The sequence below is a fragment of the Ranitomeya variabilis genome, chromosome 2 (assembly GCF_051348905.1).
Source record: "Ranitomeya variabilis isolate aRanVar5 chromosome 2, aRanVar5.hap1, whole genome shotgun sequence".
In the NCBI taxonomy this organism is placed as follows: domain Eukaryota; kingdom Metazoa; phylum Chordata; class Amphibia; order Anura; family Dendrobatidae; genus Ranitomeya; species Ranitomeya variabilis.
Genome location: NC_135233.1, coordinates 272,427,538 through 272,440,061, shown reverse-complemented (window position 1 = coordinate 272,440,061; position 12,524 = coordinate 272,427,538).

Here is a 12,524-nt window from a genome sequence, read left to right as displayed (position 1 = left end):
TGTAAATAAGAATTGCACAGATGAAAACATCATCTTGTCCCCCGAAAAATCAAGCTGCAACACAGCTCTGTCAGTGGAGAAATAAAAAAGCTATAGACTTTGAAATATAGTAATGCAAAAACAATTCCTTTTTTAATTAAATTGTTTAAACAATTGTTTAAAAACAAGACATAGATGTGGTATCGCTGTAATTGTACTGACCCAAAGAATAATGCCTTCTTATCACTTATACTGCACAAGAAATGACTGGGGAGGAAGAAGAAGGCACAAATGCTGAAACGCACGTAGGGGTTGTGGCACCGCAGGTCTGTGGTAATTATGGTCTACTACTATCCTTTACTTACTCCTCCATCTTCCAGTATGTTTTGGGGACACTCACCAGTGGTTCCTTTAAGTTTTATAATGGCTTATGTGATATATGCACACAATTGTTGTTTGAAGTGGGTAAAATTGGATCTATTATATTTTTTTGCCTCCGACCTGTGATTCCACTATTGGTAGTTTTCATTGTCTTACCAACCCATAATATTGTAACAGATATAACTTTTTAACAATAAGTTGTTTAATAAAAATTATTTTATGATACTTTTGGTTCCTGTATGTGCAATCCTTTCTCTATATGGGTTATTAATTTTCTTGCACTGGACATCTTAAAATGAATTCCCTGAATGGGCACAGGTGTTCATATTTGTTCAACACTGTGCATTGTTGTCTACATTTGCTCATACTGTAAGTAAGTAAAATAAATAAAATGCTGTAAATATCATCACTATGTGGCACGCCAGGAGTCCGGTTGCCACAGTGGCATTGCCTACCTCACAGGGGGTGATGCAATGCCTGGAAGCAAGGAAGGATCCCCTTAGCAGGTAACTCAAGCAGCCAACACCTTTCCTACTCCAGACCAGAAGGGCAAGCTCTAAACCTAGTTTCAGGGGAGCTGCTCTATAAGTGTCACGGGGAGACTAGGTGAGCGAGAGCTAATAACCCAAGCCCCTGCAATTTCCCTCAGACTAGGGAAATCCTGACTGACCCTCTACCTGGAGTTTACACTGATGGTGTGCATGTCCAGGCCTCGAACCTCACCCTGTCTCCTGTTTCAACCCTAGGCTGAAACCTTCGCCCACCACCCAGTGAAGAGGTAATACACCAATACCCACAGTTAGCACAGACAAGGATAAAGGAAAATATACACCACGCCGCAGTCACTCAGGAATACACTATAAATGTGCAGGGCAAAATAAAAACCAATATAGGAAGGAGTAAATAAGACTAAGGAAATTACACCACCAGCAATGAATCTCCAACAACGAGCTCTCCACTCCAGACCGAGATAACAACGCACAAGACAGAAGCTATAATCGGCGATGCCCAATGATCAGGAGAACTATTTAAAGGCAATGGGCATGGCCCAGCTTCCAATCCGAGGATCAGGTAAATTAACCCCGGAACAGCTAGATAAAATCTAGCTGACGCCAATGAGCAAATAGTGGTCAAAAGCGGAATTACCGCTGTCTGTCGAATGACCTGGTCTGAACAGCGTCCGACATGACAGTACCCCGCCTTCTACGAGGGACCCCAGGGCCCTCACGGCTTATAGGACCCGGCTTGTCTGGATGGCGACGATGAAAAAACCTGACCAGCCGATCCGCATGAATATCCGAGTCTGGTACCCAGGACCTCTCCTCAGGCCCATAACCACGCCAGTGTACCAAGTACTGTAAACTGCGACGCACTACACGAGAGTCAACCACCTTGGAGACTTCAAACTCCAAATTACCATCCACCAAGACTGGAGGTGGCATAGGCGCCGCGTCCACAGAACCCACCACCTTCTTTAGAAGAGACCTGTGGAACACGTTGTGTATCTTATACACCGTAGGGAGCTCCAATCGGTACGCTACTGGGTTAATGACGGCGGTGACCCTAAATGGACCAATAAACCGTGGACCCAATTTAAGGGATGGTATTTTGAGTCTTATGTTTTTTGTGGATAACCACACCCAGTCATCCACACTCAGGTCCGGACCTGGCACACGCCTACTGTCAGCCACACGTTTGTACCTAGCACCCACATTCAACAGGCGCTGTTTAACTCTCCTCCAGACTGATGACAATTGTGCTCCTAACTGATCCTCCTCCGGAACGCCGGAAGAGCCCCTCTGACTCAAGGTACAAAATTGAGGATGTAGCCCGTAAACACAAAAAAACGGAGACTCGCAAACTCAGCCAAAGGAAGAAAGGTAGACCACTCCTCCTGGTTATCAGAGACAAAGCAGCGTAGGTACTGTTCCAAATTTTGGTTCATATGCTCAGTCTGACCATTTGACTGAGGATGGAACGCCGAAGAATGAGACAACTTGATCCCCAGCTGTGAGCAAAATGCTTTCCAAAATTTTGCCACAAACTGAGACCCCCTATCAGACACGATGTCAGACGGAACCCCATGAAGTCTGACCACCTCCTGCACAAATACCTGAGACAGAGTCTTAGCGTTAGGCAACGAAGGCAAAGACACAAAGTGCAACATTTTAGAAAACCGATCAACAATCACCAAGATGACCATGTTCCCAGCTGATGAGGGCAAATCAGTGATGAAATCCATGGAGATTTCCGTCCATGGCTTACTAGGTACTTCAAGAGGAAGTAGTGTGCCAACAGGACGGGAGCAGGGCGTCTTAGCCCTAGCGCACGTGGTACAAGCTGACACGTATGAGACCACGTCCTGTCGGATCTTGGGCCACCAAAACCGACGTGACACCAACTCCAAGGTACCTCTAACCCCTGGGTGGCCAGCCAGGACAGCATCATGATGCTCCGCCAAAACCTTTAAGTGGAGATGAAGCGGTACAAAAGATTTGTTGATGGGAAGCTCAGATGGTACCTCCTCCTGAGCCTCGGCAATCTCAGCCTCAACCTCGGTAGTGAGAGCCGAAACCACAACACCCTTTTGGAGGATGGGTACTGGATCTTCCCGAGGTTCACCCCCCGGAAAACACCTGGACAGAGCATCCGCCTAAGTGTTTTTAGACCCTGGTCTGTAAGTGACAACAAAATTGAACCGCGTGAAAAACAATGCCCAGCGAGCCTGCCTGGGGGACAGACGCTTGGCTGACTCCAAATACAGCAGATTCTTATGATCGGTAATAACAGTAACCTGATGTACCGACCCCTCCAAGAAGTGTCGCCATTCCTCAAAGGCCAACTTGATTGCCAACAACTCCCTGTTGCCGATATCGTAGTTACGTTCGGCGGACGACAGTTTATTGGAGAATTAGGCGCACGAACGCAAACCACTCAAAGATGAGCCTTGAGATAGTACCACCCCCACACCAACCTCAGACGCATCGACTTCCACAACAAAGGGTTTTGATACGTCTGGCTGCACAAGAATGGGGGCTGAAACAAAATTGTTCTTAAGAAACTCAAATGCGCGCACAGCAGCCTCAGGCCAAACGGAGAATTTGGAACCCTTTTTAGTCATGTCAGTTAGCGGTTTAGCAATGATGGAAAAATCCTTGATAAATTTCCTATAGCAGTTAGAAAACCCAAGGAACCGCTGAAGTGCTTTCAGGTTATCAGGACGTTCCCAATGCAGCACCGCTTGCACCTTAGCGGCGTCCATTTTAAAACCAGAAGCAGACATAATATAACCCAAGAAAGGCAACTCTTGAACAGAAAATACACATTTCTCAAGTTTAGCATTCAGCTTATTCTCTCTGAGAAGCTGTAACACCTGCCTGACATGATTTAAATGAGCATCACGGTCGCAAGAATATATGAGGATGTCATCTAGGTACACGATAACGAATTTCCCCAAAACATGCGAGAACACATCATTGATGAAATGTTGGAACACTGCAGGTGCGTTAGTCAACCCAAAAGGCATCACCAAATTTTCAAAATGACCCTCAGGGGTATTAAAAGCCGTCTTCCACTCATCACCTTGACGGACTCTTATGAGGTTGTACGCCCCCCTGAGGTCAAGCTTGGTAAACCACTTAGCACCCACCACCTGGTTGAACAAATCTGGTATCAGTGGCATTGGGTATGGATCACGAACCGTAATCTGGTTCAACTCCCTGAAATCCAAACACGGGCGCAATCCGCCATCTTTCTTCTTCACGAAGAAGAACCCTGCTGCCACCGGCGAGGACGACGGCCTGATGTGCCCTTTGCTCAAGCTTTCAGCAATATAATCTTTTAACTCTTGTCTCTCCAGACGGGAGATGTTAAACATCCTTGCTTTAGGCAACTTGGCCCCTGGTTTAAACCTGATAGAACAGTCATAGGGACGATGTGTGTTGTGAATTCCGTCTGGGTTCCCTCTGGTGGCCTTTAGCGATACTGCGGGTCTGGAGCTGGGCTCAGCTGCCTCATTTCCTGCTATGCTGGTTCCTATTTAACTCCACCTAGACCTTTACTTGTTGCCTGCTGTCGTTGTATTCAGTACTGGTTCTGACCTCTCCTGGATTTTCCTGGTGACCTGTCTATTTCTGAGAAGCTAAGTCTTGCTAGTTCTTTTTGCTCATTGTTTCCTTGAATATGTTTCTCAGTATATGATGTGTTCAGTCCAGCTTGCTTATATGTGATTTTTCACTTGCTGGTAGCTCTGGGGAGCAGAAGTGCGCCCCTCACATCGTGAGTCGGTGTGGGGGTTCTTGTATCTTCTGTGTGGATAGTTTTTGATAGTTTTTGTACCGACCGCACAGATCCCTGCTATCTTCTGTCAATTTAGTGTTAGCGGGCCTCATTTGCTTAAACCTGTTTTTCATTCCTACGTTTGTATTTTCCCCTTAACTCACCGTTAGTGTTGAGCATTCCGATACTGCAAGTATCGGGTATCGGCCGATACTTGCTGTATCGGAATTCCGATACCGAGATCCGATATTTTTGTGGTATCGGGTATCGGTATCGAAACAACATTAATGTAAAAATGTGTAAAAGAAAGAATTAAAATAAAAAATATTGCTATACTCACCTCTCCGACGCAGCCTGCACCTTACCGAGGGAAGCGGCAGCGTTCTTTGTTTAAAATTCGCGCTTTTCTTTCCTTTACTGAAGTCCCGGCTTGTGATTGGTCGCGTGCCGACCATGTGGCCGGGACGCAACCAATCACAGCAAGCCGTGACGTAATTTCAGGTCCTTCAGGATTTTAAAATTACGTTCCGGCGTTGTGATTGGTTGCGTCGCAGTCACATGGGCAACGCAACCAATCACAGCAAGCCGTGACGTAATTTCAGGTCCTTAAGGATTTTAAAATTACATCCCGGCTTTGTGATTGGTTGCGTCGCAGTCACATGGGAGACGCAACCAATCACAAGCCGTGACGTCACGGGAGGCTGGACACGCGCGCATTTTAAAATGGGCGCGTGTCCAGCCTCCCGTGACGTCCCGGCTTGTGATTGGTTGCGTCGCGGTCAACCAATCACAAGCCGGGAGGCTGGACACGCGCGCATTTTAAAATTTTAAAATGCGCGCGTGTCCAGCCTCCCGGCTTGTGATTGGTTGATCGCGACGCAACCAATCACAAGCCGGGACGTCACGGGAGGCTGGACACGCGCCCATTTTAAAATGCGCGCGTGTCCAGCCTCCCGTGACGTCACGGCTTGTGATTGGTTGATCGCGACGCAACCAATCACAAGCCGGGACGTCACGGGAGGCTGGACACGCGCCCATTTTAAAATGCGCGCGTGTCCAGCCTCCCGTGACGTCACGGCTTGTGATTGGTTGCGTCTCCCATGTGACTGCGACGCAACCAATCACAAAGCCGGGACGTAATTTTAAAATCCTTAAGGACCTGAAATTATGTCACGGCTTGCTGTGATTGGTTGCGTTGCCCATGTGACTGCGACGCAACCAATCACAACGCCGGAACGTAATTTTAAAATCCTGAAGGACCAGAAATTACGTCACGGCTTGCTGTGATTGGTTGCGTCCCGGCCACATGGTCGGCACGCGACCAATCACAAGCCGGGACTTCAGTAAAGGAAAGAAAAGCGCGAATTTTAAACAAAGAACGCTGCCGCTTCCCTCGGTAAGGTGCAGGCTGCGTCGGAGAGGTGAGTATAGCAATATTTTTTATTTTAATTCTTTCTTTTACACATTAATATGGTTCCCAGGGCCTGAAGGAGAGTTTCCTCTCCTTCAGACCCTGGGAACCATCAGGAATACCGTCCGATACATGAGTCCCATTGACTTGTATTGGTATCGGGTATCGGTATCGGATTGGATCCGATACTTTGCCGGTATCGGCCGATACTTTCCGATACCGATACTTTCAAGTATCGGACGGTATCGCTCAACACTACTCACCGTTATTATTTGTGGGGGGCTGTCTAAACTTTGGGGTTATTTCTCTGTGGCAAGTGAGGCTTTGCTTTCTCTCTAGGGGTAGCTAGTTTCTCAGGCTGTGAAGAGGCGTCTAGGTTTTTAGGTAATGCTCCATGGCTGCCTTTAGTGTGTGTGGATAGGATCAGGATTGCGGTCGGTATAGTTCCACATTCCCGGAGCTTGTCCTACTATTCAGGTTTACCTATCAGGTCAGTTTGGTGATCCTACCACCGGATCATAACAGTACAGCAGGCCAATAAATAGTTAATGCATCGCAAAAGAGGGATAAGAGAAATCCTGAGTTCATTTTTTTTTTTCCTCTGCAGTGTGTCTAGCCTCTCTCCTCCCCTTTATCTCTGGGTGGTTCAGAATTCAGCTGCAGCTATGGACCTTCAGAGTCTGTCTTCTAGTGTGGATCATCTCACTGCTAGGGTACAAGGCATTCAGGATTATGTAGTCCGCAGTCCTATGTCAGAGCCTAAGATACCTATTCCTGAGCTGTTCTCCGGAGACAGATCTAGGTTTTTGAACTTTAAAAATAATTGCAAATTATTCCTTTCTCTGAGACCTCGTTCCTCTGGTGATCCGGTTCAGCAAGTAAAATTATTATTTCTTTGTTGCGTGGTGACCCTCAAGATTGGGCATTCTCTCTGGCGCCGGGAGATCCTGCATTGCAAAATGTGGATGCGTTTTTTCTGGCGCTTGGAGTGCTTTATGAGGAACCTAATCTGGTAGACCAAGCAGAAAAGGTTTTGCTGGCTCTCTCCCAGGGTCAGGATGAAGCAGAGGTTTTCTGTCAGAAGTTTAGGAAATGGTCTGTGCTCACTCAATGGAATGAGTGTGCCCTGGCAGCGATTTTCAGAAAGGGTCTTTCTGAAGCCATTAAGGATGTTATGGTGGGGTTCCCCATGCCTACGGGTCTGAATGAGTCAATGTCTTTGGCCATTCAGATTGATCGGCGCTTACGGGAGCGCAAACCAGTGCACCATCTGGCGGTATTTTCTGAGCAGAAGCCTGAGTCTATGCAATGTGACAGGATTCTTACCAGAATTGAACGGCAAAATCACAGACGTCAGAATGGGTTGTGCTTTTACTGTGGTGATTCTGCTCATGTTATCTCAGGTTGTTCTAAGCACATAAAAAACTTCGCTAAGTCTGTCACCATTGGTACTGTACAGCCTAAATTCATTTTGTCTGTTACTTTGAATTGCTCTCTGTCATCCTACTCAGTTATGGCTTTTGTGGATTCAGGTGCTGCCCTGAATTTGATGGATTTGTCTTTTGCCAGGCGCTGTGGTTTTATCTTGGAGCCTTTGCAATTCCCTATTCCACTAAAGGGAATTGATGCCACGCCATTGGCCAAGAATAAACCTCGGTACTGGGCTCAAGTGACCATGTGCATGACTCCTGCACATCAGGAGGTGATTCGCTTTCTTGTGTTGCATAATTTGCATGATGTTGTCGTGTTAGGTCTGCCATGGCTGCAGGCTCATAATCTAGTCCTGGATTGGAAAGCAATGTCTGTTTCAAGTTGGGGTTGCCAGGGGATTCATGGTGATGCTCCTTTGGTGTCTATTGCTTCTTCTACTCCTTCTGAAGTCCCTGAATTTTTGTCGGACTACCAGGATGTATTTGATGAGCCCAAGTCCAGTGCCCTACCTCCTCATAGGGATTGTGATTGCGCCATAAACTTGATTCCTGGTAGTAAGTTCCCTAAGGGACGACTTTTTAATTTGTCTGTACCAGAACATGCCACTATGCGGAGTTATATCAAGGAGTCTTTGGAGAAGGGGCAAATTCGCCCGTCCTCGTCCCCTTTGGTTGCGGGGTTCTTTTTTGTGGCCAAGAAGGATGGTTCTCTGAGACCCTGTATAGATTATCGCCTTCTAAATAACATCACGGTCAAATTTCAGTATCCTTTGCCACTGTTGTCCGATCTGTTTGCTCGGATTAGGGGGGCCAGTTGGTTCACCAAGATAGATCTTAGTGGAGGGTATAATCTTGTGCGTATAAAGCAGGACGATGAATGGAAAACAGCATTCAATACGCCCGAAGGCCATTTTAAGTACTTGGTGATGCCTTTTGGGCTTTCTAATGCCCCTTCTGTGTTCCAGTCCTTCATGCACGACATCTTCCGAGAATATCTGGATAGGTTTATGATTGTGTACCTGGATGATATTTTGGTCTTTTCTGATGATTGGGAGTCTCATCTGAAGCAGGTCAGGATGGTATTTCAAGTCCTGCGAGCCAATGCCTTGTTTGTGAAGGGCTCTAAATGTCTCTTCGGAGTCCAGAAGGTTTCCTTTTTGGGCTTTATTTTTTCTCCTTCTACCATTGAGATGGATCCAGTCAAGGTCCAGGCTATTTATGACTGGACTCAACCTACATCGGTAAAGAGTCTTCAGAAGTTCTTGGGTTTTGCTAATTATTACCGTCGCTTCATCACTAATTTTTCCAGTGTGGTTAAGCCTTTGACGGATTTGACCAAGAAGGGTTCTGATGTGACGAATTGGTCTCCTGCGGCCGTGGAGGCCTTTCAGGAGCTCAAACGTCGGTTCTCTTCGGCTCCTGTCTTGCGTCAGCCGGATGTCTCTCTGCCCTTCCAGGTCGAGGTTGATGCTTCTGAGATTGGAGCTGGGGCTGTCTTGTCACAGAGAAGCTCTGATGGCTCTGTGATGAGGCCATGTGTTTTCTTTTCAAGAAAGTTTTCGCCTGCCGAGCGGAATTATGATGTTGGTAATCGGGAGTTGTTGGCAAATAAAAGGGCATTTGAGGAGTGGCAACATTGGCTAGAGGGAGCCAAACATCGTGTGGTGGTCTTGACGGATCACAAGAATTTGACTTATCTCGAGTCTGCTAAATGGCTAAATCCTAGACAGGCTCGATGGTCGCTGTTTTTCTCCCGTTTCGATTTCGTGGTTTCATACCTTCCGGGTTCGAAGAACGTGAAGGCTGATGCTCTTTCTAGGAGCTTTGTGCCTGACTCTCCGGGAGTTTCTGAACCGGCTGGTGTCCTCAGAGAGGGGGTGATTTTGTCTGCCATCTCCCCTGATTTACAACGGGTACTGCAGGAATTTCAGGGCAATAGACCTGACCGTTGTCCACCGGAGAGACTGTTTGTCCCGGATAGATGGACCAGTAGAGTCATTTCCGAGGTTCATTCTTCGGTGTTGGCGGGTCATCCTGGGATTTTTGGTACCAGGGATTTGGTGGCTAGGTCCTTTTGGTGGCCTTCCTTGTCGCGGGATGTGCGTTCCTTTGTTCAGTCCTGTGGGATTTGTGCTCGGGCCAAGCCTTGCTGTTCTCGTGCCAGTGGACTGCTTTTGCCTTTACCTGTCCCGAAGAGGCCCTGGACGCATATTTCCATGGATTTTATTTCGGATCTTCCAGTCTCTCAGAAGATGTCTGTTATCTGGGTGGTTTGTGATCGTTTTTCTAAAATGGTCCATTTGGTGCCCTTGCCTAAGCTGCCTTCCTCCTCCGATTTGGTTCCGCTGTTTTTTCAGAATGTGGTTCGTTTGCATGGTATTCCGGAGAACATTGTGTCTGACAGAGGGTCCCAGTTTGTGTCCAGATTTTGGCGGTCCTTTTGTGCTAAGATGGGCATTGAATTATCTTTTTCATCGGCCTTCCATCCTCAGACGAATGGCCAAACCGAACGAACTAATCAGACCTTGAAGACTTATCTGAGATGTTTTGTTTCTGCGGATCAGGATGATTGGGTGACTTTTTTGCCATTGGCTGAGTTCGCCCTCAATAATCGGGCTAGTTCTGCTACTTTGGTTTCGCCTTTTTATTGCAATTCTGGTTTTCATCCTTGTTTTTCCTCAGGTCAGGTTGAGCCTTCTGACTGTCCTGGGGTGGATTCTGTGGTGGATAGGTTGCAGCAGATTTGGAACCATGTGGTGGACAATTTGACGTTGTCACAAGAGAAGGCTCAGCGCTTTGCTAACCGCCGTTGCTGTGTGGGTCCCCGACTTCGTGTGGGGGATTTGGTATGGTTGTCTTCTCGTTATGTTCCGATGAAGGTTTCCTCTCCTAAGTTCAAGCCTCGTTTCATCGGTCCTTATAAGATTTTGGAAATCCTCAACCCTGTGTCATTTCGTTTGGACCTCCCAGCATCATTTGCCATTCACAATGTGTTCCATAGGTCATTGTTGCGGAGATATGTGGTGCCTGTGGTTCCTTCTGTTGACCCTCCTGCTCCGGTCTTGGTCGAGGGAGAATTAGAGTATGTGGTGGAGAAGATCTTGGATTCTCGTGTTTCGAGACGAAGGCTTCAGTACTTAGTTAAATGGAAGGGCTATGGTCAGGAGGATAATTCCTGGGTTGTCGCCTCTGATGTCCATGCGGCCGATTTGGTTCGTGCCTTTCATTCGGCTCGTCCTGATCGGCCTGGGGGCTCTGGTGAGGGTTCGGTGACCCCTTCTCAAGGGGGGGTACTGTTGTGAATTCCGTCTGGGTTCCCTCTGGTGGCCTTTAGCGATACTGCGGGTCTGGAGCTGGGCTCAGCTGCCTCATTTCCTGCTATGCTGGTTCCTATTTAACTCCACCTGGACCTTTACTTGTTGCCTGCTGTTGTTGTATTCAGTACTGGTTCTGACCTCTCCTGGATTTTCCTGGTGACCTGTCTATTTCTGAGAAGCTAAGTCTTGCTAGTTCTTTTTGCTCATTGTTTCCTTGAATATGTTTCTCAGTATATGATGTGTTCAGTCCAGCTTGCTTATATGTGATTTTTCGCTTGCTGGTAGCTCTGGGGAGCAGAAGTGTGCCCCTCACATCGTGAGTCGGTGTGGGGGTTCTTGTATCTTCTGCGTGGATAGTTTTTGATAGTTTTCGTACCGACCGCACAGATCCCTGCTATCTTCTGTCAATTTAGTGTTAGCGGGCCTCATTTGCTTAAACCTGTTTTTCATTCCTACGTTTGTATTTTCCCCTTAACTCACCGTTATTATTTGTGGGGGGCTGTCTAAACTTTGAGGTTAATTCTCTGAGGCAAGTGAGGCTTTGCTTTCTCTCTAGGGGTAGCTAGTTTCTCAGGCTGTGAAGAGGCGTCTAGGTTTTTAGGTAACGCTCCACGGCTGCCTTTAGTGTGTGTGGATAGGATCAGGATTGCGGTCGGTATAGTTCCACATTCCCGGAGCTTGTCCTACTATTCAGGTTTACCTATCAGGTCAGTTTGGTGATCCTACCACCGGATCATAACAGATGTGGCGGCAACTCTGAACAACCCTTTTCAGAGAACACATCCACAAAATCCAGAAGTGACTCCGGAACGCTTGAAGTCACCGCAGCCACACATGTGGCCAGGCAATTCTCCTGGCAGAACTCGCTCCACTGAATTATGTCCTGAGTTTTCCAGTCAATTACCGGGTTGTGCATGGACAACCAAGGAAAACCCAAAACCACCTGAGCAGGAAGATTCCTGAGCACCTTACATGTAACCCGCTCGGAATGTAGAACCCCAATGTGGAGTTTCACCTCAGCCACAAATTCAGTAATCTCCCCCTGAGAGAGAGGAGCAGCATTGATGGTGACCACGTGGTTAGGATGAGACAGTTTTTCAATCCTAAAACCTGCTGTGTGCGCAAACTCCTCATCAATAGTGTTGAGCATTCCGATGCTGCAAGTATCGGGTATCGGCCGATACTTGCTGTATCGGAATTCCGATACCGGGATTCCGATACTCTTGTGGTATCGGGTATCGGGTATCGCAACAACATTAATGTTAAAATGTGTAAAAGAGAGAATTAAAATAAAAAATATCGCTATACTCACCTCTCCGACGCAGCCGGGACTTCAGCGAGGGAACCGGCAGCGTTGTTTGTTTAAAATTCGCGCTATTACTTGGTTACGTGAATTCCCGGCTTGTGATTGGTCAGGTCGGCCATGTTGCCGGGACGCGGACCAATCACAGCAAGCCGTGACGAAATTACGTCACGGCTTGCTGTGATTGGTCCGCGTCCCGGCAATATGGCCGCCCTGACCAATCACAAGCCGTGACGTCACGGGAGGCTGGACACGCGCTCATTTTAAAATGGGCGCGTGTCCAGCCTCCCGTGACGTCACGGCTTGTGATTGGTTGCGCCGCGGTCAACCAATCACAAGCCGGGAGGCTGGACACGCGCCCATTTTAAAATGAGCGCGTCCAGCCTCCCGGCTTGTGATTGGTTGACCGCGGCGCAACCAATCAC